The 27,795-nt window shown below is 45.5% G+C and overlaps 1 protein-coding gene across 7 annotated transcripts in view; it reads left to right on the top strand.

The window, feature by feature from the left end:
* USP54 (ubiquitin specific peptidase 54) overlaps positions 1-27,795 on the top strand; it is a 208,976-nt gene that overhangs the window by 44,410 nt on the left and 136,771 nt on the right. The window contains exon 2 of one of the 7 annotated variants that reach the window (XM_090057216.1): positions 14,952-15,018. The exons of 5 other annotated variants lie outside the window; for them this stretch is intronic. The gene's annotated coding sequence lies outside the window, so the exon portion shown is untranslated. Of the gene's footprint in view, positions 1-3,913; positions 3,934-14,951; positions 15,019-27,795 lie in introns of those variants that run through there. One more of the 7 variants, XM_090057219.1, reaches the window with a different exon arrangement.

Below are 27,795 nucleotides of genomic sequence, written 5' to 3'. Positions count from 1 at the left end.
CCCTCCAGCTGCTGTGCCTCCCCAGTTGCCAGGGGCATGTGTCATTCATGGTGCACACACGTACATGTGGCAGCCAGGCAGTGTTGGAGAGCAGATCCTACAGCTCCCTCCAAATAAGTTTATGGGATGGGGTGGGGGGGGGGTGCACAGGTCCCATTTTGGGGGGCAGAAGGGCACAGTTGATGTCAGGGGTCACATCCTCCCATGTTTGTGCCCACAATGGCGTGTGGGGCTGCAGCTGGGCCAGACCGGCTCCAGGCAGGAGCCGCCTCTGCAGCCCAATGGACAGTGGGGTGCCCCCTGCCTGTCTAGCAGCAGTGGTGGCACAGCTATGCACTGCTGCACCTTGCCATGGTGTCATGGCACTCTCTCTCGTGTTGCGTCTCACCCACTGGACCATGGAGAGATCTCTTGCCTGGAGCTGGTCTGCTCAGGCTGCAGAAATCTGGGGGGGACATGTACTTCCCATAGTGCATGGCCTGTGCCCAAACATCTACCTTCTTCCTCATACACTGGGGGCCTGGGAGTGGGGGGCACTGGTAGGGCTGTTGTTTAGTAGTGAAGGGCACTAGCGGGGCTGTGGGGGCTGAAGGTTGGGGGAGGTACCGACATGGGCAGGGGCAGGGCATTAGCATATCAGAGCAGCTTTGCACCACAGAGTAGCAGGAGTGGGGAAAGCTGCAGCTGGATGTGCATCCTGGTGAGTGAAGAGGGCAGGGGGAGCTCTGGTTTTGCATTGTAAATCAAAATCATGTGCCAAAATATATAGGTGTTTAGAATGTATTTTATTACAATAAATGGTTACAGCCTGATGATCGCCTTCTGTGATTTAGATTGTAAGGCTGGAAAGGACCTCGGAAGATCATTGGGTCCATCCCCCCGCACCAGGCAGGAAAGACAACTGGGGTCAGGTGACCCCAGAAAGATGACTGTTCAGTCTCCTCTTGAAAATTTCCAGGGTAGATGATTGCACCACCTCTGGAGGGAGCTTATTCCACAGTCTGGACACCCTAACTGTGAAGAAGTTTTTCCTAACGTTGAGCCAGAAATGGTCTTCTAGGAGTTTGTGGCCATTGTTCCTGGTTTTCCCCAATGGTGCCCTGGTGAATAGTTGTTCATCAAGCTGTAGATGTGCTTCCCTGATGTAGTAGTAAGTTGCTACCAAGTCCCCCCTCAGCCTCCTCTTTTTCAGACTCAAGAGTTCCAGGTCCCTCAACCTTTGCTTGTATGATATGCTGTGCAAGTCTCTGATCATACAGGTGGTCCTTCTCTGGACTCTCTCTAGCTTAGCCATGTCCTTGTTAAAGTGTGGCGCCCAGAACTAGATGCACTACTTCAGAAGCGGTCTTGCCAATGCTGAGTAGAGCAGAAGAATCACTTCCTTGGTTTTTCTAGAGATGCATCAATTGATGCATGCCAGAGTATTATTTGCCCTGCTGGCTACTGTGTCACACGGCCAGCTCACATTCACTGTGGTCAGTTATTACCCTCAGGTCCTTTTCATTTGTGGTGCTGGTCAGTTTGGCGCACTGCCAAGTCTGTAAATGTGTAGGCGATTGCTTGTCCCCAGGTGGAGCACTTTACATTTCTTGATGTTACCTTCATCTGGTTCTGATTCGCTCGACTTGCTAGCCTGTCTAGGCTCGCCTGTATCTGTAGCCTACCTTCAGGTGTGACCATGATTCCCCATAACTCGATGTCCTCATGGCAAAACTGGGGAACTGCTGCCTCAACAACAGTCTGATGGCTCGGGAACTGGCTCCGTGGTCAGACCCAGAGAGTGACTGTTGTTGGAACCAGGTCAGCATGGCATATAGTGACCAGTAGCATTCCTCAGGGATCAGTACTCAGACCAGTACTCTTTAATATATTCATTAATGACCTGGATTCGGGTGTTGGAAACAAACTGGTTAAGTTCATGGATGATACCAAACTGTGGGGAAGCTCAGACACACTGGAGAATAGGCTGGAGATTCAGGCTGACCTGGATAGGCTTGCAAGGTGGGCAGATACAAACACGATGACCTTCAACATAGCAAAATGGAAGGTGCTCCACCTTAGGAGGAAAACCCCCCTTATGCCTATAGGCTCGTCAGTGCTTCACTTGCTAGCACTATGTCTGAAAGAGACTTGGGGGTCATGATTGACCACAAGATGACTGTGCACCACCAATGTGGCGCCACAGCCGGGAAAGCAAATAAAACCCTGGCTTGCATTTACTGATGTATCTCAAACAAGACCCAAGATGTCATTCTCCTGCTTTATTTGGCTTTGGTGAGGCTGCAGGTGGAGTACTGTATCCAGTTCTGGACTCCACACTTTAAAAAGGATGTGGAAAAGCTCGAGAGAGAGTCCAGGAGAGCCACACACATGATCAGAGGTCAAGAGAGCAGGCCATATGAAGAAAGGCTGAGATGCATGAGACTCTTCAGCTTAGCTAAGCATAGGCTCAGGGGAGAGACTTGGTGGCAGCCTATATCAGGTGTGTTTATCAGGACCTGGGAGAACATCTGTTCATCAGGGCTCCCCCAGGGAAAATGAGGTGGAAGACAAACTGCTGGAAGACCATTTTAGACTGGACATAAGGAAGAACTTCTTTACTGTCTGAGTCTCCAGAGTCTGGAATAGACTCCCCCAGAAGTGGTGCAAACTCCAACTCTGGACACATTCAAGATGTGCTTGGATGATTATCTTGTTGGGGTCCTCTGACCCCAGTGGACTTCCTGCCCTTCGGCAGGGACCTGGATCAGATGATCTTGCAAGGTCCCTTCCAGCCCTAATGTCTTTGAAATCTATGAATAATGATTGATGCACTGGTAGGCTTCCAAATTGCCTTAAAATTCTAAATATATCAATAAAACATTGAGTTCAGCTGATACCTATATACAGAGCTGTCCCTTGGGGGTGTGAATTGGGGCAACTGCCCCAGGACCCGTACTTTGTGGGGCCCTGTAGTGCTGTACAGGCCCTGCCAAGGGCACTAGTACTTTTTGCGGCTGCTGTGGCTTTGCGCTGTGGCTGTTTGCCTCCCCCCCAGTAGACAGAGAGAGAGAGGTGTGTGTAGTGGTGTTTCATTTGAATTGCAGGAAAACAGGGATTTGGGGGGGTTTAATCAGAGCAAACCAGGATCCTTGTGCATAAGATATATTAAGAAACTTTCAGCCTCTCAGTTGCATTACTTTACCACCTCCTCCATCCCTTCATAAGCACTGCATCAAGTGTGAAGACCCCTACTTTTATCACTGTCCATGCAAAATGTCATGTGTCCACTTCAAATTTTCCGGCAGGTTGCATTGGATCTGGGGTTGAGTGGAAGAATTCATCCTGCCAGCAATATTCACTAAAGGTATTTAGGATCTGAAATATGCAAATGCTTTTAAGTAAGCTCCCAGACAGACATTGTGAGGAATAGAACAGAAAGGGTGAAAGCAATAGAGGTGGATAAAAGAGCAAATGGAGCTTAATTAAGAGAGTTGGAAAACCAAAAAAGAAAACTTTTTCCATCTCAGAATCTGGAGCAGAAAAGATTGGAACAAACTGCTGTCTTTAGTGCATCCTTTGGCATGCAGCACTAGATAATTAACCGGCATTGTAGCTGAAAATGAATTTTGTTGTGGCTCCTCTAAGGGAGGTTTTCTGTTCTGGTTCTGAGCATGGGAAAACTCACAAATAGACCAATTACAGGGATCACATTCCGCAGTGCTGGGAACAGAAAGGGAAGGGCGGACAGGCTCTGGCTGTTGCTTTAAAAAAAACAATGACCTGCCTGCTGGAGGAGGGGCAGTTTCCTGAGAATCAGGTGCATGTCTGGAGCGATGATGTCATCCTTCTAACTAGACCTGCCTGAGAGAGATGGATGCAGAGGAGGAAATGTTTTCCTAATAGCTGGTCTCCAGCTGGGAGGAGGATTAAACTGACAGCTTAAGGCAGTTTGTAAGTATCAGAAATAGAACTACTGCTTAATTTTTTTTCAAATGTGCAGTGGTGAACTGCAGATTGAAGGTGACATGCACAGCTTGTTTTTAAGTTGAAAATTGCAGATAGACAACAGAGGCTCACTGGGTTGATTCTTCTGATGCAGGTATTGCCTACCTACAAATGCTTCCTCTGTTGCTTCCTAATAAACTTTCATGGCCAATATTATTGACCTCTTTCTGCAACAGTGAACAGGCTGGATCATTTTCTCAAGAGATTTTGCCTGTTTCCTTCCGTTTAAAGAACCAGGGTGATAACCTTTGCTTCTGGGAGAGCATGGTAGTGTGTGGGAGAATGTCTTCCTTATTGTAAATGCTTTAACTAACGTATATGAGATCCCAGTAATGAGCTTTTCTTTCCAAACTTACAGATCATATGATCGTTCTGTGTATGCGTGGTTTAATTCCTTATTTGTATTGCTTGTCATGCCTCTGACATGCCATTCTGGTTGTCTGCATATATCAGTGCACTGATTTTGAGAACAGAGTTGGAGGATGAAAGAAGCTGTGTAGTCATTGGTACAGTTTGTGGCTTTATTTTTCGAAGATAGGACTTACACTGTGGTTGAGTTGCTTCATTTTCTACCTCTGTCTGTTGAATATTATATGTATTTCAACTTCTAAGGAACCTGGGTGCACTTAAAACCCAGATGGTGTTTTCAGGTTTCAAGGTACTTCCTGTGCTTTAAAAGGAGAATACAGGCCTATATATGGTATCCTTAACATTGACCACTATACCTCTGGTTAGAAGCAGCAGTGACTGAGCTGGTGTCTATATCCCCAGTGACCAAAATATAACATGCAGATTAGTCAGGCTGTTGTGTGATGTTCTTCACTCAGACCTCCATATTTTAACACGAGATGGAGGGTTTTGTAGAAATTATACTTCTTCTTAAGTGGCATGTTGGTGCCTGGAAGGAGAAAAGGGGCCTGATCTTATTGTAGTGCTTGAGAGCTGTATTTTTCATATTTTGATAGCACTAAGGCAGGAGTGGGCAATTACTTCGGGTGGAGGGCTGCTTATCGAGTTTTGGCAAGTTGTTGAGGGCCGCATGTGTAACTCCGCCTCTTTGACAGGTGCCCTGCCCCCGGCCGCCATTTTGTGACTAGAAGTCCCATCCCCTAACCCCTGACCTTTGCTACCAGAAGTCCCTCCCTTTGCCTTGGGAAGTACTTTTTTCAGCAAGGGGTTTTGCCCTCTCGGAACCAGAAAAATACCAAATTATATTCTAAAAATCAACATCTACTACAATATTCGTTAATTTGATTTCAAAATATATTTTTATCTTGATTTACATGTGTTTGTGTGGTGTACATAGAGGTGATTGCACAATAGCTTAAAATGAAGTTTTACTCTTATATTGTGGAAGGAGTGGGGGGTATGGTGGAGTGGGTACAGGTTTGTGGGGAGCTGTGGGGTGAAGGAGCATGGGGGGGTGTGGATACGTGGGGTGTGCGTGAGTATGGGGTTTGTGGGGGCTGTGTGTGTGGAGGAGGGTGGCTGTGGTGTGTACACACACTGTCCTTGCCTCATTGTGTGCGTACACACACTGTCTTTGCCTCATTGAGCACAGACACTATGTCCCTCCCTAATTGTGCACACACGCCCACTCTGTCCCACCCTCATTGCGCGCGCGCGCACACACACACTCACTCACTCACTCTGTCCCACCCTCATTGTGTGCACCCACATGCATTCTGTCCCTCCTTCATTGCACATGCACCAACACGTACACATTCTGTCCCTCCCTCATTGCACGCATGCATATGCACGCATGCTCACATGCGCGCACACACACACACTCTGTCCCTCCCTCATTGCACATGCAGACACTGTGAAAGAACTCCATTCCTGGCCTCCTCTTTTGTTTTGTTTTTTTCTTTCCTCTTTCTTTTTCCTCTCATATGTCTGTCAACCTAGTTGCCCTGGGTTACTGCATACGTGACTGACTATTGTTTGGAGCTCTGACCTCATGACCTAGGGGCGGGGACTTAAGCCCATGTAACTCCAGTAGGTAACTGTGATGTTTTTCAAATTGATTGGCTGGCATCAAATGACACCTATCCCTGACTGGGTACAGGTGATGAGGTCAGAAGGCTATTTAAGAGGTCCCCTCCAGGAAGAAGGAGGTTGGACATTTTAGAAATCATGCACAGAAGTGTGGACCTCCGCAGCTCTCTCTCTCGTACTCAGGATGAGGAAGTGAATAACTTACCAGAAAGTTAACTAGGAACTTAGATTAATGTACTCTAGTTGTGTATCAAGGGCTACCAAGCCTCTCTGTTTGCTTAGGATAATTCTTTTGATACTTGTCTGACTTGTACCACTCCCCAAACCTACCCTTTTTACCCAATAAAGCTATACACTAAAGCAGGGGTTTTCAGCTGGGGGTATGCATACCCCTGGAGGTACTTTGGAAGGCCCCAGGGGGTATGCATACCCCTGGAGGTACTTTGGAAGGCCCCAGGGGGTATGCAGTAGCAGTATGGAGAGGCCACCGGCACCTCTAGGTTTGCTGCTGCATGCCACGCCAGGGGACCCCTCCCTTCCCTTCTCATTGACCTGCCACTGGGGTATACCCCCCTGCCCACTTGTTGACTGGCCACTGGGATTTTCAACCAAAAAAAGGTTGAAAATCCCTGCACTATAGCAAGCTTTGTGGTACGTGCTTGAGAGGGATTGGGCACACCTTTATGCTCCCTTTGCTTGGCTGACTAAGGGAGGTTACTTTCCATGCTTCAGGTTAAAGGAAGAACCCCAAGATTTTGCAGAGTCAAGCACTCTCAAGGTCTACAAGGTCGGTGTACCCAAGGGGTTACAGGGTCCAAACAAAGACTAGACCCTGGGTGGTGGCAGCGCTTACCCCAGGCTTGCGGGTATGCTTCAGGAAAGGGGTCAGCCTGACATAGGTGCCCCAGGAGAGGCAGTCAAGGCTTGGTTTTTTGTCAGGCACAGTGAGGCAGGTGGCTTAGTGCAGGAGCACCCCTACTGGCCTGCCACACACACCCACAGTGTGTCCCTCCCTCATTGCATGTGTGCTCATGCACACACTCTGTCCCTCCCTCATTGCTCTCCCTGTCTACCCCTCCCTCCCTTCCTCATTGCATAGACATACCCCACCCCTGCTTCTGGCCCTGGGGTACTGGTGCGGAGCCCTTTGCTCCCACAGTTTGGTGATGCAGCTGGGAAACATGGTGTTGGAGCAGCCAGTGGGCAGGTGGTGTCAGGCAGGAAAGTGGGGAAGTGGCAGCTATGGGCAGGGAGCAAGTGGACGCACAAGAGAGCAGTGCCAGTTGGGCAGCAGGAGCGTGGGGCCTGGGCCGGTAGGGGCTGTATGGATCCAGGCTGGTTCCCCCCTCTCCCTGCTGGTACAGCCCAGCTTGGCTCCATAGAGCTCCTGCCTGCCCCAGCCTGGCTGCTGCAGCTGCTTGTTCCTGCCACTGGCTTCCACTGGGTCCTACTGCCCTGGCTTCTGCCATCTTTGACACATAGCTAGAGGCAGATAAATATTAATTTTCTAAATTTTTTAGGGGCCCTGACAGCCAGATGGAATGGCCTGTCAGTCCTGCACTAGGGAGTCCTGCATCAGGATGTGTGTATACAGCGCCTAGCCCAACATTCCAAAATTTCGTGGTCTAACTGTTTCAGAACGTGATTTGCTAGTGAACATGTTTCATGTGCTGTGTCAAATACTTCAGAGGAATAGATTTTTCAATATTCTGTATGTAAGTATGTGTAATAATAATAATTTGTACAGCAGTAGCAGTGTTTACTTAAACTGTTGCCGCGAATGCAGCGTACATTTATTTTTCTAGCCTAGAGGTATTTGGTCTGTATGGGGTTGACAGTGCTCCTGGATGAAAGTTGTTCTATTTAATGCATTTTATTTTGGTAAACCAAAGTAACTCTTAATGCAAGATCAAGATAAATACAGTGCTGTGGGGGTGGGTGCAGAGGTGCTTTTCATGCTCCCCTGGCCATTGGCCATTGTACCAGACAATAATGGCAGCTTGGGGTCACCTGTGTGGAGGACAGCTCTGATCTTGCCCTCTGATGGTAGATGAACGCTAGATGGGTTTATACAAACCATTCTGGTGTTTATATTGTCCAAATGTTCTCATGTTCAAACACAATCTTTCTGGAGTTAGGGCTAATTTGTTCAAGTGGAGAAAGGCCACACTGAACATTTTTGTCTATCTGTGAGTTGCAGCATGCACTATTGAAAATATCTGCATCAGATATTTTACCATATTTAGTATTTTTTGGTATTCTGTACAGTATCTGGGCTGTTTTCATTCTTCTGCCAAGCTCATTTTACCCCCCAAAAAGCTCAGGTGGTTAAATAGGTGCTACAGAGTTCCTTCTGTGCCAGGGGAAAATCATGTGGGAGTAAAGCTGGAAGAGGGGGTCTGTCACCTGAGTCTTGCCTACTTTGCTGCAACCCTTGCTCCTGGCATGAGAGTGCAGGGTACTTTGCACCATTTGCAAAGTAATTTGCACCATTTGCAAATGGTACATTTGTACCATTGTACTTCCTTTTCCACTGGCAAAAGATCCCTCTGATCTTTTGCCAGCAAACTAGCTAACGCTTTTCTACCCGGCTTTAAGTTGGTATAGACCTAGTGGCTTCCTCTCCTCATCATGGTTAAATTTTGCTTAAAGTAGGAGCTCACAGTCTTTTCAAATGATGGGCTGGGACAGTCTGGCTCCAGTTCAGTGTGGGTCAGGTGTCTTTAGCAACATCACCAGTGAGGGAGTTTTGGCAGGCAGCTGAGAGCTGCACTCCTGCTTTTCCCAGTTTTCTGCTCCCCCGCTGAGGTATGAGTATGGTTTCTAGTGGAAAGGGAGTTGCGTTGGGCCTCGGGAGCTGGGAACTGTGCCCACACTACTTCTGTCACTTCCCCAGCCCCCCTGTTCCCTGGCCGCAGTGTGGGCACAGCTGGAAGCTGCCCAACCCTAGTTCAGCTCCTCCCTGGCTGGAAGCTACACCTGTGCTGCATTTTAGGAGCAAGGAATAGGGAAAAGCAGTTGTGAGATGGGCACAGCTTTCTGCTGCTTCGCCCCAGTGCAGCTTCTCACTTCACACCCTCATCATGGGCATGGACAGAGGCAATGCCCTCCTGCTCCACCGGCCAAATCCACAGGATGGATGTTCCCAACACTTGGCCTTAAGAATCAAGTATTCTAAATCCATGGCACCAGGACTCCAGGGTTATTTTATATAGTAACAATTTAAAATATATTTGCCTACAGTCATTATGAATTCATGATAGAATACTATCTTTTACTGTTATTGGTAGGATTGTATTGGCACTTCTGAATCAATCTTTTCTGAACTGCATCCTTTACTTTTTTGCCAGGATAATTTTTCAGTGTTGTTCAGTTATTATGCAGTGGTGGCTGGTTTTTAATTTCATAGATTCATAGATTCATAGATGCTAGGGTCAGAAGGGACCTCAATAGATCATCGAGTCCAACCCCCTGCATAAGCAGGAAAGAGTGCTGGGCCTACATTACCCCAGCTAGATACACATCCAACCTTCTCTTGAAAACCCCCAGGGTAGGGGAGAGCACCACCTCCCTTGGGAGCCCGTTCCAGACCTTGGCCACTCGAACTGTGAAGAAGTTCCTCCTAATATCCAGTCTAAATCTGCTCTCTTCTAGCTTGTGGCCATTATTTCTTGTAACCCCCGGGGGGGCCTTGGTGAATAAATACTCACCAATTCCCTTCTGTGCCCCCCTGACGAACTTATAGGCAGCCACCAGGTCTCCATTTAGTTGCTAGGGTTGATGTTCTAAACAGTGTTCTGTATCACACTGGACATATCCTGCAGTGCTTTTTAGCTACATGCTTGCTCTAGCCTCAGAGTAGCGTTAAATCGGCTAATTTTCATTAATTGCAAAATCTTTTGAGGGTCAGAAGTATGGTTTACTCTGGAAAGATTTGTTACCAAGAGTATTTTTAGCTATGCTAAAAATAATCTCACTCAGTCTCAGACACCTTAGTCTCCTGGGGGAAATCGGTGGGGGTGTGTGTTGTATGACTTTGGTGTTTTAATAGATACATTTTTATCTTACTCAAGATCCAGGCAGGGAATAATGATATCCTGCCAGCAGCAGCTTTGTAGTACAAAAATGTGGTGCTGAGTCAAAATATGATGCTGAGCTGAGCAAATGTTGCATTTTTTCGCATATAGTACACCCCATACATAGAACACACTTTGTGTGTTTTTGAAGGGGAATCTGAAGGAAAAAAAAAATCTTTGACTGATGGAGGTAAGTGAGCGGCAGCAACTAGGGAGTTGAGCTTGGTCGCTAGACTGCTGTCAGCCCTGTACACCTTGTAGGCCTGCAGGCCTACCCAGTGCACTAGGTCCAGGGCTATGTGCCAGGTCCAACTCTACATGCTGGCTCTGGAGCCGTGTGGCCCCAGTGCCGGCACATGGGGTCAGACCTGGAATGCCAAGTCTGGGGCTGTGGGCTGGGTTAGAAGCAACACACTAAGTCTGGCTGCATGCCAACTCAATCTGAGGAGGTCCCCACAGGTCTGGAAATAGGGTGGCAGAGGATGTGGTGCAAGAGTGGTGGCAGCATTAATTGATGTGGCTCAGAGAGCCATGACAATTAATGCTGCCACTGCTCTGCTGCCTGCCCACCAAATTTCTGGACCCCGGGGATCCTTTTTTGTCACATATAATGCACACTCCAATTTTATGCAATTGGTTTTGTGGAAAAAGGTATGGGTTATATGCAAGAAAATTCAATAGCAATCCAAGCCATTTTGGGATTAAATGATTGAAAACCAGTCAGTTTTTCTGCATGAAATCCCTTTAACTGGTCTGTGTGTTTGTGTAGGAGTACACAGACACGTGCTTGCACACACCCTGAGCAACTAGCCAAATTGAGACTAGCTGGGAAAAGGGTAACGCTGGACTTTGCTCCTTCTGCTTCCTGTCCCAGAAAGAAAAAGTCAGCTCGAGGCTATGACTCTGGAAAACTTTTTTTCTTGTTCTGCTTTCCAAAAAACAAGGTGCGTGTCTTACCTGTGGGTGTGTGACATTTTTACCAGTAGCTGTAAACACCTTGTATTGCATTAACCCAGCCTATGCCTTTTTGACTCCCACATTAACTATAGGAGAAAGAGATGCAAAAGAATGCTTTGCTAGATAGAGATGGTAGCAGGCGCTTTATGCCCACCAATGACAGATTGTAGTATAAGAGTCATCAGGGAACCAAGCACTTGACACCAATACACTTTTTTTTATTTCCTAGGTATGGATATTCGTTTTCAGTAAGTTTGAGTGTATCACATGGTGAAATGACATACCATGAGAACTGATGAGAGAAGGCATGTGAGGCATATGTTGGAAGCTGAGCTGGAAGGTATCAGATCTCAAGATAGTCAAGGCAATGATAAGAAGATAATATAAAACCTGCTCCGGAAAGGATAGGCAAAGATGTGACAAGGTGAAAGGAAATTGCAAAAGATAGAAGAAGTTGGAAGTCTTTACTTGTTATGGTAGTTATAGGCCCTAGAGGCCTGAGAGACGAAACAGGTGATGAAGTGATAGGGCACAGATTTTCCAATCCCATGGGAAAGAGGGTTCTCCTGGTTTTAAGCTTGTCCGTGCCTCATATAAACTTAGTTGGCCTTCCCAGGGAAATGTATTTTCATATTCCGAAGTAAGACCATTCACAGAATTATTCCAGTATAACTAAAGTAGTGCAATTAACAGTAAAAATTATTCTGGCAAAATTTCCCATTTAATCAAGTCCTTAGCTTCACGGGTCTAAATTTTATAGCAGACTCCTTGTAAACTGTCCCAGTGCTTCCCAGAATCTCTGGAGCACTGCAATTTATAGACCTGGTCCAGATACCACAGCTTTAAAGTATGTCTTCAAGTGGCAGTTTTGATGCATAAAGCGGTTCGTTTCTCTGGAGGCCACAAAAATCACAGACACACACTCATTAGATGGCACAAAAGGTGTATTTGCAAATAGGGTCAGAGCAGAGTCAAAAACTCAGATTACTCTGAACCCACCAAGGAATTTTGCAGGCTGTATTTATCTTTTTCCTCTGGGCACGTGTGCAGAAACAGGAACTCTTACAGCTCACTTCCGTTTCATACAAGCATACATGTGGTTACATCACTACATACATCGCATGTATAGTATAATTAACTACTTAAGTATGCAGGGCGGAGAGGTAAATATGCATCAGCTAATTAAGCATGCTCAAAGACTACTATAGGTCACCAAGAGTTCAAACCCCCCCCCTTTCAAGGACACAGTCAGTTGAATTCCAGCTTCTGTTATCTGTATGAGAAAGGCTAGGGAGAAGCTGGGGGAGAGTCTGCAATTTAGTATAAGAAAAGCTGTGGCAAGGCTGGGAAAGGCAAAAAGTCCTTGGCAGTGTTTCTTTCTTATCGGGTGCAAGATGCAAGCTGTGCATTTCTAACAATATTCCATTTTTAACAGTTTTATGGTCATCTATTGCAGTGCCTGCTTCACTTGAAGTTTTTAAAGTTTATTTGCACCATGCTGGTTCTTTTACCATGCACAAAAGGGACCAGAGTGGAGACAAGGATGTTGCTCCTGAACTGAACTCCATCAGCCTGAATGAAGATGAAAGAAAGTTTCATAAGATACTTTATCTGCCTATATGTGGTCAAGCCCTTTGAAGCCCTAGCTCTTTGCCTCTCCAGTTTACTTGGATATCACTTATCTTACAATTACTTTAGGAAAATCAGATCAAGAAACCAGATTTATAAAGAGTATCTTGAGACTCATGAAATTGATCCTGATTTCTCCACTAATTATTTTCCTTTATGCTGTATTTTAGGGGGGTTTTTTCTATGATTCAACTTCAGCAGATTAAAAAACATGCAGCCAAGATTCACAACATGCAACTCTGAGATAATCCAAATCTGGTCTGTATAACTGAAGACCTGAAACAGTATAGTGACAGAGGCACCTTAAATTGACTTCAATTATTGAAAAGTCAAGATAAAACTACCATTTTTCTGAAATGGTTCAAAAGAATTGTAGTTTTTCTCTTTTTCATCTTTTAAATTTATTTATTTTAAAAGCCTTCTTTATGAAGGGAAGCTTTAATTCCAGAGTACTTTGCCTTCCTTGTTTGGACCTTTAGCTATTAAATAAATACATTGAGGGGGAACAAGAAGGGCTTTTCCTATCTGCTGGCTTGCTGGAGAAAAAATATACAAGGCACAATTAGCCATGGCTCTTAATTATCGATTGTTTCATGGAGATTTAGAAACAAGATTTGTTTAACAAACCAAAATAACCAAATTCAAAGCGACACTTTCAACTGATTTCATGAAAATATAATTGCAAAGCACCAGAGAAAACCTGGCACTAGCTGTCACTCATTTTTGCCAGCCCACATCTGTCTTGGTAATGGGCATTACATAATTGTTATTTCTTTGCATACCACACACCTACAAATAAGATATCCATCTTTTTTTTGGAAGGCAGAATGTAGAAGGGAAAAGGATTTTTTCCAGAGTCATGGCCCTGAGCTGGCTTTTTCATGGCGGGTCTATGCTGCCAGATGACAGTCAGCTTCTTTCTAGGACTATGAGGAGGAGCTTAACCAAAAACTGTTGTCAGTTTGAGAAGACAGTAAAAGGATTAATAATAGACTGTCTTGCTCCTGTTTACTGTCCCAGAAAGAAACTGGAAGCCAACTTGCAGCAGTGTCTCCATGCTTCTGTTGCAGTGAAGAAAAATCACTTTGCACACTTGACAGAGACCTCTATTTTGGAAGGTTAGTTGGGGGGGAAAAAAGGTGTGTGTGGTATACTGTATTTACTTGCCTATCTGCTTCCTCACTTTGGCCATGGACAGACATTTATTTGAAGCACTTTGCATCCCATAGGAATCAATAAACACCTCATGGGCTCCAGTCTCTAGAGCAGAGGTGCCAGATTGTGGCATGTGAAGGCATTTTGCTTGGCACACATGCCTTGGGACAGATGGCAAGGAAGGGCCAGGGCTGTGCTGCCGCAACAAGGATGAGGCTCCTTGTGGCTCTCACTGTCCACCCCTGGCATGGCAATATTTTACAAGTCAAGGTTGGAGGTGGCAGGTGTTTTTGGCATTCTGCCCAAAAACGTTGTCAGCCCTTGCTCCTGAGCAGAGGTTCTCAAACTGTGGTTTGGACCATCGCTGGTCCATGAGCTCCGTTCAGGTGGTTTGTAGAAAGGTTGCAGAACAATCAAGAATATCTGTACTTTTAAGGTAAGACTACTGATATTAAAATATGAGTTGTGTGCTTTGATTTGTAGAACAAAAAAAGGTTTATTAAGTGGTCCACTGAGACCCTCAGCAATTTTCAAGTGGTCTGCAAAAAAAAAAAGTTTGAGAACCACTGCTCTAAAGGTTCCTGTAGACAGCTCAGTGCTCCCTGGCTGTCTGCTTTGCTTTACACCTTCCCATCACCCCACACTGGCAGAGCACTGCAGGTGCCAGAGAAATGCTGGACCTATAGACTTTTGAGGAACTGCTTTCATATTTCTAATTCTTTTTTTTTTGAGGTTCACTTTTGTAGTGCTTGTTCAGCTTTGGACATCTGTACCCTTACAACTTGGAGCAGTTCACAAAGTGTATCTGTATAAGCCCTGTGTGGCATAAGCAACAATAAATGAAGTTCTTCAGCATTTATAGTAGTTCCTGTGTGCTTCAGAATGTTATTTGGGATGTTCTTTGGTCTAGAGCCCTTTTTGACTCAGATCACGGCTGTCCAAAAGTTGATCATATCTCTCTGTCTTTCTGCTCTTTCTCTCCATGTGCCGCCACCAGGTAGTTGACATCACTGGGGTGTTAGCTGTAGCTAACACTGGATTTAAGTGCTTGAATGCTGATAGCAGGATGTTTTCACAGTAAAGTGCTTTAGAGACAGTAATTTTTTTTCTTGCTGGTTGCACAGACCAAAGAGTCATCTCTGTTTTCAGAGACAGAAGACTTGTCCTAGTGAGAGATTATGCGTTTTGAGGGCACAGACATCTCCTTTCCGATGAGGTAAGCATCTCTATTAGTTTTTATATGTGTTTTCCAAAATGTGCTAGGGTCAGATATGATGCAATAAGATGATTATGTTGGTGCACATGATAACAGAGGACTGAACTTGGTGCCACTGGAGATACCATCCAGGCCTATGTTCCCAACTTGCTTTTAAATTTGGTTTGGTTTTTTTTACTGGAGAATGAATAAGATTAAAACATGTTGTCCTTGCTTAAAAGTAAGTATGAAATTAGGGAAGAGTCTTGAAACTGTTTGATCCTATCCAAATGGTTAGCAAGGCCATGTTCTACTCCCTTATTTCAGTAAGAGCTGGGGAGGAGAAGGAAATCCCACATTCTTACGTAGTCTTTCTAGACTTCAGCAAGGCCTTTGACACTGTCTCCCACCCCATCCTCATTAAAAAACTAGGCGACTGTGGCATTGATGCCTACACAGTCAGATGGATTGCAGATTTGGCTCAAGGGTCATACTCAGAGGGTGGTGGTGGACGGGTCATATTCAACCTGGGGGGAAGTGGGCAGTGGAGTCTCCCAGGGCTTGGTCCTTGGGCCCGCGCTGTTCAAGTTCTTCATCACCGATTTGGACAATGGGGTGAAATGCAACCTGTTTAAACTGGCTGATGATACCAAAATTTGGGGTGAAGTGAGCACGCTAGTAGGGAGGGAAAGATTGCAGCAAGATCTGGATAAGTTACAGGAGTGGGCTAACATAAATAGGATGCATTTCAATACTGACAAGTGCAGGGTGCTGCACTTAGGCAGTAAAAGCCAGCAGCACACTTATAGAATGGGAAACTCCCTTCTTGAGAGCACAGAGGCAGAAAGGGATCTTGGAGTCATTACTGACTCCAAGATGAACATGGGCCGACAACGCGAGGTCACGGTTGGCAGGGCTAACCGCACCTTGTCGTGCATCCACAGGTGCATCTCAAGTAGAGCCAGGGAGGTGATCCTCCCCCTCTATGCGACGCTGGTTCAGGCCACAGCTGGAGTAGTGCATCCAGTTCTGTGCGCCCCATTTCAGGAGGGATGTGGGCAACACTGAAAGGGTCCAGAGGAGGGCCAGCTGCATGATCCAGGGACAACAGGGCAGACCCTACAATGAAAGACTGCGGGACGTAAACCTGTTCAGCCTTCACAAGAGAAGGTTGAGGGGGGACCTGGTGACTGTCTATAAACTCACTAGGGGGGTATCAGAAGGGTTTGGGGGAGACCTTGTTTCCCCTAGCGCCCCCTGGCATGACAAGGAATAATGGACGCAAATTATTGGAGAGTAGGTTTAGATTAGACATCCACAAGAGCTACTTCACAGTTAGGGCGGCTAGGATCTGGAACCAACTTCCAAGGGAAGTGGTGCTGGCTCCTACTCTGGGGATCTTTAAGAAGAAGCTTGATGCCTACCTGGCTGGACTCATTTGAGTCCAGTTTTTCTCCCGCCCAGGCAGGGGTCGGATTTGAAGATCTACAAGGTCCCTTCCGACCCTACTTCTATGATTCTATGATGTAGTTGAGATCTTGGCCTAAAATGGCTTTAGGTGATATGATTGACAAGAGCAAATGAAGCCTAAATTGAGAAAGCAATACCGCTTTTCTGTCAGTTTTCATTATGTGACTCTGTCAGGCTTCAAGGCTATGTCTACCCTAGGAAACTGAGTTGTCTGTGACATTGAACATAAAACAAAATTCCCTCACAAGTCCCCTTCAGCCAGTGTTAAAAACAGTTGCTATGCTAGGTGGCCAGTGTCAAAAGAGTTCAGCATTATGTTTTAGCACAATATTTTAGAATACTTCCTTCTGCAGTTTTAATTACAGAGGGCTGTTTTTTCTTAAAAACCTGTATACTGATACAGCATCACCAGTGAGAGCACAGGCATAAAGTGCTGGTGGTCACTGTGTTATATATGCTTTTTGTATTTCCCTGAATCCATGATGATTTCAAATTTGATGAAAAAAATTATATATGTTATAGAATTTACAATTTTTAAACAGAGTGTGTCATGAACAGGGATTCTGGTTATCTCTATCTCAAGGAACCCCAGTTGAGAATCATTGCTGTACTCTCTTACACAACACAAACTTCTCTATGCAGATAAGACCACAGTGTTTAAAATAATAGTGGTAGCTTGGAGCCATTATACACACACTAGCGAATTGCCTGTCAAGAATGATGGTTGGGGTGGGTGGGCAGGAATGGACCGCTGCTGCCACCTCCCAGGAGCAGTGGGGGTAAGCTTGCACGCAGCAGCTGCTGCTGCCACCCACCACCCTGCGGTGCAACTACTGTGCATCCAGCCCCATGTCCCCTCCTCTCCCCCCCGCCTTCATGGGATGGTGGAGTGCCACCATGACAGCAGGGATGGAGGGGATGGAGCAGGGGGGCCTCATCCCCCCGCTCTGTCTCACTCTGTCCCTACTGTTCCCTTCGTCCCCGTCCACCAGCACCCCACACCACCACTGCCTCCAAGGAGCGGGAGTACCCTGCTCCATCCCCTTCTTCCCCACTGTCTGTCTGTGTGGAACACTCTGGTTGTTTCAGTAAGCACTGTGATTGGCTACTGAGACAACCCATCAGCGTGCTCCAAGAGCGTTATGTACAGACAGACAGATGTACCAAGCCCTTTATATATATAGAATTTTCAGCTCCAATAACGGCAGACCTATGGCAGTAAATTACTCAGGAAAAAGGGCTACTTTACAGTAATAGATATGCTACTCAGTTGACTTTATCCATGCTAGGGAAACAACTGTGTTCAACATGGGTTGAGAGAAAGTTGGTGGGAAGCATTTGTTATCTCCTATGAAATGCTGTTTTTCCTAATGCAGACACAGCCAAAGAGACTAGGGTTTATTTGTTCACCTAGCCTTGTTGTATTTAGTGCGTGTTCTGAAATAGGCTGTGCTGTGGTGTAATTTTGCTGGTTTTGCTGCAGATGAGCACTTTCTGCTGATGCAAAACAGCACTGAAGATGCTGTAGAAGCAGTTTTGTTACTCCCCCGTTCCCTCCTTGGGACTAAGAGGTGGTATTTTTACATGCAACCTCCTTCCCTTCCTAGACCAAATAGTTTGTCCTGTCCTATTAAAAGTGTGTGGTGGGCATAGGCCAAACTAATATAAATTGGCATGTTTGCCTGCATAAACTCGAGCTTCATAAACTGCTGAATCTCTAAAACTAAAGCTGAAATAATAAGAGGTAAGAGAAATTCTAGGCTCATCTTTGCAGCTACATGTTGTCAGGTTTTTTCTGCCTCATTTCTGTCTGAGGCAGCTGTGTATAATAGTTAGCATTGCCAGCCCCAGGGGCTGCAGTACTTGACCAAAGCTGTTTGGTGGCTGCCTTCCTGTCCTAATTTAGGTAATAATGTCAAAAGAACATTGGAAGAAAGCAAATATGGCCTGTTCTTTTTAAAAAAGATTACCCTAAAAAATCCAGAATAAGAATCCATGGTCTGGGATAGATGCTCTGCTTGTGCATTTTGGCATAATTCCCTGATATAAACAGCTGTGTTTTGTATCAGTTGAGGATCTGATCTTATGTCTATATTTTGGGAATTAAACTGTTTGACAGTTGAATACAGTTTGACCTTTGGTAGTATGTTAGCCAAATCATACTAACCACCTGATGTGAAAAGCCTGGTCAGCTGAAAAACATGTTCAGCACAAACTGGGTTGTAAAGGCTTACTTGGCAGGACTCTGTTTGGAAATGCATGATTAATAGCTGTTACATCTTTTAATGGTTCAATTTTAGCTTCAGTTATGATGGGCATTGGGTGTGATTTTTCACTGGAAAATGTAAATCTTGATGAGAAGGTCTCTCACAAGTTTGTCATCACTCATCAGTTTGATGAAACTCTTAGTGCTAGTCTGAAATCCCCATTTTAGGAATACAGGGTGCTGACAGATGTGAAACCCCCTCCCCCCAAGAAAAAATAAATAAAAATAGTTTTTTACTGGAAGAGGAAGCACGTTAGTTTGACCCAACTCCCCAGTGTCTGTATAGATTAGGTGCCTCAGCAGGGTTTTGTGGGACTTTTATCTAAAGCTGATATGGGCATGAAATGTGCTCCCAGCGGCTGAGGGGCATGGTGACAAGCGTGGCAGCGATAAGTGGGGGAGCTCCCGTGGATGTCGCCAGTGCTGTCAGCGGCAGGGGAGAGGGTGGCGATCACCCACAGATGCCACAGGTGGTGTCAGCAGCAGGGGTGGCAAGCGGCAACTGCCTGCAGGCACCGCTGGCAGTGTTGGCAGCACCTTTTCTCAGAGAGTTCATCACCACACTCAGGGGCTGGACGTGCATCTGCGTGCACCCCCTACGGCACTCACGTGCACCCCCTACGCATCGCCATTGGATAAGGGTGTGCCAAGCTGAAAGTAAAGTGCTGTTTTCAGGGTTTTTTCACATCTGTAAATAGCCACAGGCTAGCAGATTCCAATTATGTCTGATTAGCTGATGTAATATCACAGAAAATCTCAGTCATATACTCCTGTCTTCCAGACTGTTACTCTGCCTCTACTCAGGGCTGTTTGGAGAATTAATGAGAATATGCTTTGCCTTCATAAAGAAAGGTGAAGAATGGCCTGTTGCCTCTTCAGGTTTTAATATATTCCATGTCCCTTAGAACTACAAGACTAAACCCCTTCCCCCTCCCTACACTTTGGAGGGCACTGTTTCCACAAACTGCCATTTGGGTTATTTGGCAGCAGAGATCTTTCACTGAAAGACGCAGTACATTTTTGATGATTAGGGGTATTAAAGTCTGCATAAATCATGGGTATCAAATCCAGCCCTTATAGCCACATGTTCCTTCCTGTGGGTCTTAGACCCCAGTGTGGGACTAGACTTGGGACCATGGGCACTGCTTGCCTTAGTTGGTTCAAGTTGCAAACTGCTTATGGCTCTTGCACTGGATCAACCCTGCCCACTTGTTTTAGCCCAGGTCTGTATTGGGCTGTACTGGTGCCAATGCGCAAGTCTGCCTAATGGGGTGCTGCGTACGGTACATGTTTTGTGCCAGCCCTCTGTGCTGTTAGCAGTTCCCACAACACTGGATCCAGCCTGTGTGCTATGTGCACTGTGCATTGGCCCCTCTCCACACATGTATGACCTGGGTCCTGATCCTCTGGAGCCAGCACTCAGGGTCAGTCCAGTGGGATGCCACATGCTGTAGACATCCTGTGCTGGCTGCCTGGGCCACAGACAGTGATCACAGTGTCAAGTTTAGCCCATGTGTCACCTGCAGTATAAGCCATAGAATGGGGCTGGCACAGGCTGCCTGAGGCAGGCTGCCTGAGGCACAGGGTTGTGGCATGGGCAGCATGCTGCACACAGTGCTCTACCTGACTGGCCCTGCCCATGGAGCCAGTTGTTTGACACACCTGACATAGATGATGACTTGACTTATGGAACAAGAGTAGAAGTGTATAACCAGAGTCTTTAGACAGCTGTGGTTAGAACAAGAGCTGCTAAGCTAAAAATGAACAAATAAAACTTAATTCCTGGTGACTTCTTTCCCAGGTTGGTTATTCCCGTTAAGAAAGCAGAGTGTACATGTACGTGCCCTTAATACTGAGGCCATTATCAGTATGCCTGCTCCAGGGTTGCAGAGATTCCTGAGAATGGTGATCTTGGGAAGGGAAACTTGTGACTCACCCCTGCTTGACCTACTAACCTGAAATTAATACTGTGCAATCCATGTCTAGTGGATGTTGGCTTTAAATCTTAATAAAGAGTTCAAGAAACTGATACGGTTCCCACAGCCCTGCACTATTAAGAAAAGTAAATATGAACCTAAATTGTCATTGGGTGCTCCCAGCTTTGTTGGTAGTCAGTTACAACAGTATGATCAAAACTGCAGGCTAGTTGCTTATATTTTGTTGTTATTAGCAAATTATGAGTCAGTCATTCAGCCAGAAAAAAGAGGATTTTGCTTTACTCAATAGATTTCAAAAGTCTTTTTAATCCTTCTAGGAGGTCAGTCTTAGCTGAAAACTGACCATAAACAATTTACTGCTCTTGTCAAAAGAGCCTGGCAATCTTGTTTCTACCCTGAGAACAGAGATTACTTTTAGTTGCATACAAATGATTTGCTAATTGAATACAGACCTGGAAGAGATTCAGTGATTGCAGATAAACTGTCTGGAACATCTGAATAAATTCATAGAGCAAGATCCAGAGCTAGACATTGGCAAAAAATGGTTGGGGATAACATAGGTATGTCTACAGCACAGTGCCATATAGAGATACCTGTCCTAGCTCTGGAACTGGAATTTTTGTAGCTGCAGCAGCCTGCTCTGCCAGACTAATTAAAATCGGAGCTTATTGGTCTGAATGCAGTGTTGCACTAACATGGTTATGCTGGTTTCAAGATCCGAGCTAGTATTTTTATACAATGCTGCACTGTGCTTTGTAGACATACCAGGCCATTCAGAGATTGCAGAGCTATCTCTACATGGCATTGCATTGCACTATATAGACATGTTCCCAGCCCCTTTGATCAGTTCAGGGGATCTCTGTCCTCCACAGGATTTTGTTGAAATATACTAGTATGTAGATTCCTTAAGTTTTATAGAAGAATGTTTTAAAGGTTACTTGTAAGGATAGAAAAAATTGTGAAAGGTTAACAAGTGTTTTCTTTTATTTTTCCAAATCAACATCAGTGCTTGTCTACTTGGTTCCAGTGGTTCAGTTTTTATTGGGCCTCCCACATGAGTTTGCCTGTATTTCTGGCATATATGACAAACCTTGATAAATTCCTTAATGTTCGTTTTCATTTGAAGGTAGTATAAACTGTGTAATAGTTCAAGACTAGTCTTCTCCCTCCACTGAGATCGATTTGAAGTGTACAAATTGCTTGTTTATCTGTAGTATTTTCTCATGAAGATTTTTTTTTTTTTTTTCCTAGCCATGGTATACCTGACACAAGAATGCTTGACAGTGGGCTGCAGTTTAGAGGGCATTTTAAAGCAGTTTGCAGAGAGGATGAGGTTTAGCTGTTTTAACCAAAGGGAGGTAATGCCAACACGGATCAAAGGGAGCAGGAGGGCACAAAAGCCCCCATGGCTCACCAAAAGCATCCAGGAATGTCTTCTAGCTGAAAAGGAGGCGTATACCCAGTGGAAGGGAGGGGCCATCACCAGGGAGAATTATACTGCAGTTGCTCAGGGATGCAGGGGGGCAGTCAGGAAGGCCAAGGTGGAGATGGAACTGGGACTAGCTTCCTGGATCAAGGACAACAAGAAGTCCTTTTTTAAATACATAGGGGGCAAAAAGAAGGTACTGGGTAATGTGTGGTCCCTTCAACACATGCTAGGAAATTTGGTCGTCACACCAGACGACAAAACTAACCTATTTAATGACTTCTTTGCCTCCATTTTTCTGAGCAGGGACCAGATCAGCCCCCCCACTGGGATCCCCGATGGTCCCAGGGGAGGCACAGCGAGGTCCAGGGTCAGTGAGGACCTAGTCAGGGAACTTCTGGAGGGACTGGATGTATTTAAATCAGCTGGTCTGGACGATCTCCACCCAAGAGTGCCGAGGGAATTAGCTGAGATCATTGCGGGACCCCTGGCACAGCTTTACGAGCACTCATGGTGCTCTGGTATGGTGCCAGAGGACTGGAAGAAAGCCAATATGGTTCCCATCTTCAAAAAAGGGAGGAAGGAGGACCTGGGGAACTATAGGCCAGTTAGTCTTACCTCGATCCTGGGTAAGCTTTTTGAGAGAATTATTCTGGCACATGTCCATGAGGGGCCAGCAGGGGAGATTATGCTTGGGAGCAACCAATATGGGTTCATTAGAGGCAGGTCCTGTCAGACCAACCTGGTGGCTTTCTATGACCAGGTCACCAAATCCTTAGATGCAGGGGTAGCAGTGGACAGTCTTTCTGGAGTTTTGGAAGGCTTTCGACACTGTCTTTCACCCCGTTCTCATTAAGAAACTGGGGGCTGTGGTGTCGGCACCTACACAGTCAAATGGATCACTAACTGGCTGGAGGGCCGCACCCAGAGAGTGGTGGTGGAGGGATGTGGGCAGTGGGGTCCCTCAGGGCTTGGTCCTCGGGCCTGCACTGTTCAACATCTTCATCAGTGACTTGGACGAGGGGGTAAAAAGCACCCTGTTCATATTTGCTGATGACACTAAGATGTGGGGGGGATGTGGGCACTCTAGAAGGAAGGAATAGGCTGCAATCGGACCTAGACAGGTTACAGGTGTGGGCGGATGAGAATAGGATGGAATTCAATCCTGACAAGTGCAAGGTGCTGCACCTGGGGAGGAAGAACCAGCAGCAGACCTACAGGCTGGGGAACTCCCTTCTCGTCAGTGCAGAGGCAGAAAAGGATCTTGGAGTCATCATTGATGCCAAAATGAACATGGGCTGGCAGCGTGGGGATGCAGTCAGGAAGGCCAACCGCACTTTTTCATGGATCCACAGATGCATCTGGAGCAGGTCCACTGGTCAGGCCGCAGTTGGAATACTGTGTCCGGTTCTGGGCACCACACTTCAAGAGGGATGTGGACAACATGGAGAGGTCCAGAGGAGGGCCACTCACATGATTAGGGGGCAGCAGGGCAGGCCCTGCAAGGAGAGGCTACGGGACCTGAACCTGTTCAGCCTCCATAAGAGAAGGCCAAGGGGGGATCTAGTGGCCTGTTACAAGCTAGTCAGAGGGGACCAGCAGGCACTGGGGGAGTCCATGTTTCCCTGAGCACTACCAGGAGTGGCTAGAAATAACGGTCACAAGTGGGCAGAGAGTAAATTCAGATTAAACTTCAGGAGGCGCTACTTCACTGTCAGGGTGGCTAGGATCTGGAACCAACTTCCAAGCGAAGTGGTGTTGCCTTGTCTTAAAGACCCCCAGGGTAGGAGCCTTGACAGTCACCTTGCTGGGGTCGTTTGACCCCGTACTTTTTCCTGCCATGGCAGGGGGTCGGACTTGATGATCTGTTCAGGTCCCTTCTGACCCTACTAACTTTGAAACTATGAAACTAATCCACCATTACATCCTTACTAAAAAGGAGAAAGTCCATTTGATTCATACCTTTGATCCATACCTACCCCTGTTAAATTATAGGATAGTAAATGATGCATACTTCTTCATAAACTACAGATGCTGTAAAAGAAAGCTGGGAGCTAGAATGTCTGTAATAAAAATTGAGGTTAGAGGACCTGGAGATTTTTAGAAGAGTACAAAATAAATTATGTGGTCTTGGTCTGGATAGTCATGAAGATGACACACTTGTGTATCCATGATGGAAATCAGTGATCAAAAAAGCAATGAGGTTGCCCAGTTATTTCACACACCTTTCATCCCAGGTGAACCAAAACTGAAGGAATAGACTCTCTCAAGAAGAAAATGAGGCAAGGGCCATGGAGTCTATCTTGCCTGAGTGTGTCTGATAACAAGTAGGTAAGATCATTGAGCCCCTGGACTAAACACTGCCAAAACAAGAGTAGTACGGATATTTTAGGTGAAACCTACATATAGAAGCAACAGTGAAAGGCACTTTGGAGATTAAATGGACATTATTACTAGGTGTAGATAAGAAGCTGATTACAAGATTTGGACCTGTATTGTATAAAAGGCTTAAGTTTCACTTCTGACTGGGAATGGACTATGCAGTACTGGGAATTGTACCTTCTTAAGTATTTTTGGCTTGTACCTGCTTAATTTTTTTTGGTTTTCCAGAGAAAGTGATCTGGGAAGAGGGCTGTTACAGGGACAATGGAAATCGTCTGACTGAATAATGATCTCTCAAGCATCTCATGAAGCATATCCCCCCAGGGATATGTGGGGAATACATCCCTGGATATACTATGAAGCAAAATCCACTTCCAGAAATTTTACCTTTTATTATGCTTCCCACTCCCCATATCCCTGTTAATGTTATCTTCACAAACTAAAGAAATGTGGAGGGACTTGGTTTAAAATGTGATTCAGATCACGGTATTCTATAAATGGAACTATTATAGTATGACATTTCATAGTATGCCAATTATTTTGTAACTGGCTCCTTTTTAACATAACCATGTTATGTAAACATGTCTTGTTTGAGCATCTGACCTATTAGAGCAGTGTTTCTCAATCCATGGTATGCATACCCCTGGGGGTACGCAAGACATGGGCAGGGTGTATGTGGGTGCCGCATTTTGAGTTTGGCCCACCCTTCCTCCCTCCCACCCAGTGTGTTGGAGGTGTCTTTGCCTGTTCAGGCCGGAAGTTCCAGCTGCTGCCCCTCCCGCCGTATTTGGTGCGCTGGGACTTTCACTCCCCAGCATCAGTGTGCCAGGGGACAGGGAAGGAGGCCCTGCACAGGCTGTTTTGCCCCGGGCTGTGGTCCGTGAGGAAGAAGTGGGGCTTGGCCTGTGGCAGCGAAACCAGAAGTGTCATGGTGGGACTTCCCGTTTTGCTTTTGCCGTGTTGATCGGCAGGGGGTACACAAGCTACCAAAGGTCGAGAACCACTGTACTAGAGCAGTGATTCTCATCCAGAATGCTATGATCTTTTTGAGTTCTTTGCCAGTAGAATTACTCTATTTTTTGTAGCCAAAAAATGAGTGAGAACTGAAGTGGCATTTTCTGAGGAGTACCTTGAGTCCAAAAAAGTTGAGAACTGCTGTTATAGACCAACTGAATCAGAAATGTATAAGAATTCACGAGTAAAAGCTCACTTCTTCAGATTCTTTGTGCATGTCTTTTTTTAGCAGGCAGACAATTAGCAGAAGAAAAAAGCTTGATTCCTGGGAGATCAAAACCTATCAGAAGGGATCATTATCACCTATAGTGTGTAGGAGGGAATTCAGGAATTGGGTTGATCAGGGGTTTTCAACCTTTTTTGGTCAGGGTACCCCCTAGCAGGAAGTTCCCCAGAAGCTGGTCGATGAGCATGGGGGGGTGTGGTGGGATGGTGTTCCCCTGCACAGCAGCAGCAAAACCAGAAGTGCTGCCGTCTTCTCTGTACTGCTGCCGCGTACCCCCTAGGGCCTTCCAAAGTATTCCGCCTCCACTCCCAGTTGAAAACCCCTGGGGTAGACCATAGTATGTTATTTAATCAATATCAGCATTCAGTCCTTCATTCCTAGCATCCAGGCAGCTTATGAATTTTTGTTCCCAAGCCTTTGGTAGATTTTTCTTGAGTACATGAGTACTGTAGTAAAGTTAGAAAGGGAGTTGTTGTTCTGTGAAAAAAGTGTTTCTACTGATGTATTTATGTCTGTCCTTTATATTTTTTTTCTGTGAGAGTTCATGGTTGCTGTTTAATTTCACCCGCATAGTTACCATGCATTTGATTAATTGGATCAGAAGTATCACATTTTTGGGACAAGTATGTGTAAGTTTCATGGATTTAGTATGTTGAAGAGTTCATTAGGGTGGGGAGAAGCGGGTTGATTTATAGTAACAGTGGCAATGTGTTGATAAGTTAAGTATCTATTGTTAAGGCAAGGCTGTATCCTATTTGATGCCTGTTGAGCAGTGGGGAATTTGCTTCTGATGATGAGTTGGGGTTGCTAAAAAGCCAGGAGTGGAAGGTCTGGGGATATTTCTCTCAAGGTCTAATCTTTGTCTAATTATAGCTGGAATTCTAATCTGTTCTAGCGTGGGTTGGTAGGTGAACCTCAAGGTGTGTGTGCATGGGCAGCTGGTGCCTCCTAAGCTGTGGGGGGTACGTGTCCCCCCACTCCTGATTGTGCTGACTAGGCAGGGGGGGTGTTCATCAGTGTTCTTGCCTGCCCCCCCGCCTGTCACCTATGTGGGGAACACTGCCTGTCAGGGGGAGCACTAGTGCTCTTGGGGTGCATGTGCACCCCCTGTGTGCTGTCATTGGGTGTGTGGTTGCAGTGGGGAGGGGAGGGGGGTTGTATTGTAGCAGGTTCCTGAAGGGTATTTGGGTAGCTCTTTTTAAAAAATACAGCCTATTTTTTTCTACTGGAGTTTGCTTGTTGTATAAAGGCAGATTTTAGGATGGCTGAGTAGGCAAGATGAATGTTCTCCTTAAGAGCAGATGCAGTAGTATCTGGGAACTGAACTGTTAATTACAGCTTTTTTGGTCTGCTGGGGATAATTGCTGGTCTGGTGGACATAAGTGTGCTGGTTTATACCAGATGTGGATCGTGGTGTCTAGAAAGTTGATGTTAATATAGGGGTCTTCTAGAGAAAGCTTGACTGAGGGGTAATAAGTGTTGTATCTGTGGTGGAAGTAATTTTTTGCCTGATTTTTTTTTTTCATTCTTTTTTTAAACACTGTTGGACAATAAATTTATTGACAGTTGGCAACTCTGAATTCCCAGAAAAGTTAAAGTGTTCTGCCACAGACTTTTGTTTTTGTTGGGACTTGATGTCAAATTGCTATCCTTTAATTCTTTCATGTAGGGATTATTTCATTTGTCCAGTGCAGAGGGGCACTGTAAGCAGGTGATGAGTCCCAGGGATCCTGGTTTCCTCAAATTCTCAAAAATCTCAAATTCTCTGATATAAAGAAAAAAATCCCAAATTTCTTATTTAAAACCCCCAAATCTGTGTTTTTCCATGATTAAAATGAAAAGGCACTAATTTATAGATACAGATATAGATAGATATAGGTATTTATGTATATTTGTATAGGTATAGATATGCATCAGTTAAACATATTTACAATTTTAAAACAGTTTGGAAGTCTACCAGTGCCTCAATCCGTATAATAAAATAAATTCTAAATACCTATCTATTTTGGCATTTGATTTTGGTTTTTTATCATGGAAAATCCGAGCTCCCCTTGCCACCTTCATTTTCATTAGGACA

Source organism: Crocodylus siamensis, chromosome 7 (assembly GCF_052110815.1).
Source record: "Crocodylus siamensis isolate JL-2025a chromosome 7, ASM5211081v1, whole genome shotgun sequence".
Lineage (NCBI taxonomy): Eukaryota > Metazoa > Chordata > Crocodylia > Crocodylidae > Crocodylus > Crocodylus siamensis.
Note: the sequence above shows the minus strand (reverse complement) of the source record. Positions and strands in the feature narration are given on the sequence as shown.